Raw genomic sequence first — 3,424 nt, 5'->3', positions numbered from 1 at the left:
TTAAATGCTACCCCATTCTCCTTCATCATAGCTCGTGCAATTGAGGGAATGTTTGAAGCCCAGAGTGTGCACATGCGCTGTTAGTGTGAAGCCCGGAGTGTGTGCATGCAAGGTTAGTGTGAAACCCGGAGTGTGCGCATGTGCTGTTAGTGTGAAGTCCGGAGTGTGTGCATGCGTGGTTAGTGTTAAGCCAGGAGTGTGTACATGCGCAATTAGTGTGAAGCCCAGTGTGTGTACATGAACTGTTAGTGTGAAGCCCGGAGTGTGCACATGCGCTGTTAGTGTGACGCCCGGAGTGTGTGCATGCACAATTAGTGTGAAGCCCGGAGTGTGTACATGCGCTGTTAGTGTGAAGCCCGGAGTGTGCGCATGTGCTCTTAGTGTGAAGCCCGGAGTGTGTGCATGCGCTGTTAGTGTGAGGCCCAGAGTGTGTGCATGTGCTGTTAGTGTGAAGTCCGGAGTGTGTGTATGCGCGGTTAGTGTGAAGCCCGGAGTGTGCGTATGCGCAATTAGTGTGAAGCCCGGAGTGTGCACATGCGCAATTAGTGTGAAACCAGGAGTGTTTACATGCGCTGTTAGTGTGAAGCCCAGAATGTGTGCATGCATGGTTAGTGTGAAGCCCGGAGTGTGCGCATGAGCTGTTAGTGTGAAGCCTGAAGTGTGCGCATGTGCTGTTAGTGTGAAGCCCGGAGTGTGTGCATGCGCTGTTAGTGTGAAGCCCGGAGTGTGCGCAACTGCTGTTAGTGTAAAGTTCGGAGTGTGCGCATGCACTGTTAATTTTAAGCCAGGAGTGTGCGCATGCGCTGTTAGTTTTAAGCCCGGAGTGTGCGCAACTGCTGTTAGTGTAAAGTTCGGAGTGTGCGCATGCACTGTTAATTTGAAGCCAGGAGTGTGCGCATGCGCTGTTAGTTTGAAGCCCGGAGTGTGCGCAACTGCTGTTAGTGTAAAGTTCAGAGTGTGCGCATGCGCTGTTAGTGTGAAGTCTGGAGTGTGCGCATGCACTGTTAGTGTGAAGTCCGGAGTGTGCGCATGCACTGTTAGTGTGAAGTCCGGAGTGTGCGCATGCGCTGTTAGTGTGAAGTCTGGAGTGTGCGCATGCGCTGTTAGTGTGAAGTCCGGAGTGTGCGCATGCGCTGTTAGTGTGAAGTCCGGAGTGTGCGCATGCACTGTTAGTGTGAAGTCCGGAGTGTGCGCATGCGCTGTTAGTGTGAAGTCCGGAGTGTGTGCATGCGCTGTTAGTGTGAAGTCCGGAGTGTGCGCATGCACTGTTAGTGTGAAGTCCGGAGTGTGCGCATGCGCTGTTAGTGTGAAGTCCGGAGTGTGTGCATGCGCTGTTAGTGTGAAGTCCGGAGTGTGCGCATGCACTGTTAGTATGTCAAAAACAAATGTGAGGAATGCAGGGAGTAATATTTCTGTTGAATTTTGCTACCTGTCCCACTACACATGCTTGCACATACATCACCGCATTCCAGACGTGTTTTTGAAACCTATGTGGAATGCATGCGCTGTGGGAGAGGTAGCAAATATTGACAGAACACCAGCAATGTAAGTGCCGGTAAAATACAGCCCTGGAGGTGTAAAGTCAGTGCTGTGTGATCATGAAGCAGGCTGAGTCAGGCAGGCTTGAAAGAAAACCATAGGAGTGTTCCTGTCCTGACTCAGTGACTGACAGCTGCATCCTTCAATTACCAATCAAAAAAAGGGATGCAAAGATTGTTGTACCCCCAGCAGTAAAGTCTGATTGCACTGACTGTACTGAGATTAGCCCTGTGATTTTGTCCCTACTCAGGCGGTGTAGCTGCTGCTGCTGGGAATATCTAACTATTTCAGCTCATCCTATATACAGGTAGCCCTCAGTTTACGCCGGGGTTAGGTTCCAGAAGGAATGGTTGTAAATCGAAACCATTGTAAATTGAAACCCAGTTTATAATGTAAGTCAATGGGAAGTGAGGGAGTTAGGTTCCAGGCCCCTCTCAAAATTGTCATAAGTAACACCTAATACATTATTTTTAAAGCTTTGAAATGAAGACTTTAAATGCTAAACAGCATTATTAACCTAATAAAATAATCACACAACACAGAATATATAATTAAACTAAGTTAAAAGAACAAAAACATTTGCTAAACAGCATTATAAACCTAATACAATAATCACACAACACAGACTTCACTTGCATTTTTCTGCAAACAGTTCTTTCTGTTAGTGATGTCCCGAACTGTTAGCCCGCAAACATAGCTGCGGGCAAACATATGCGATGTTCGATCCGCCCCCTATGTGTCATCATTGAGGAAACTTTGACCCTGTATGTCACAGCCTTCTGACACATTAGAGCCAATCAGCAGCAGACACTCCCTCACAGACCCTCCCAGCTCCTTGGCAGCAGCCATTTTAGATTCATTATGATCTTGCTTTCTTAGTGAGAGGAGCTTTTGTGTTGCTGCTGGTGACATTATAGGGAAATAGATAGCTAGGCTAGTGTATTTAGTGTCCACTACAGTCCTGAAGGACTCATCTGATCTCTGCTGTAAGGACAGCACCCCAAAAAGCCCTTTTTACGGCTATAACTTCAGTTGTTTTGTTTTTTTTTCTTTGTATTTTTATTTGCATTTGCCTGGCTTTCAGCCTGTGTGTGAGGCTCACAGCATATACTGTGATTAGTGCCACCACTGATATCTGCTTAACATTAGTTTAAATTTAACCAACAAAAATTTGAAATTATTTTTCTAGTGTAATTTATTTTCATTTTCTAACATGCCTGTATCTCCGGCTCACACAGCATATACTGTGGTTCATTGCTCTGTGCCAGCCCCCACTCTGCATATCTGCTTATAACATTAAATTTTTTAAAAAACTTTTAAATCATTTTGCTAGTGTAATCTAATTTCATTTTCTATCAGGCCTGTGTGTTTCTGACTTACAGAGCATACTGTGGTTAATTGCTGCCCTACCAAGGCTAGCAGCCACGACTCATATGTGCTTAACCTTTTTTTTAAATTAAAAAAAAACCTTTAAATCATTTTGCTAGTGTAATCTAATTTCATTTTCTATCAGGCCTGTGTGTTTCTGACTTACAGAGCATACTGTGGTTAATTGCTGCCCTACCAAGGCTAGCAGCCACGAATCATATGTGCTTAACCTTTTTTTAAATAAAAAAAAAAAACCTTTAAATCATTTTGCTAGTGTAACCTAATTTTATTTTCTATCAGGCCTGTGTGTTTCTGACTTACAGAGCATATTGTGGTTAATTGCTTACCTAGGCTATCAGCCACGACTCATATGTGCTTAACCTTTTTTTAAATTTAAAAAAAAAACCTTTAAATCATTTTGCTAGTGTAATCTAATTTTATTTTCTATCAGGCCTGTGTGTTTCAGACTTACAGAGCATACTGTGGTTAATTGTTGCCCTACCTAGCAGCCACAACT

The sequence above is a fragment of the Bombina bombina genome, chromosome 7, assembly GCF_027579735.1.
Source record: "Bombina bombina isolate aBomBom1 chromosome 7, aBomBom1.pri, whole genome shotgun sequence".
Lineage (NCBI taxonomy): Eukaryota > Metazoa > Chordata > Amphibia > Anura > Bombinatoridae > Bombina > Bombina bombina.
This window is presented reverse-complemented; position numbering follows the sequence as displayed.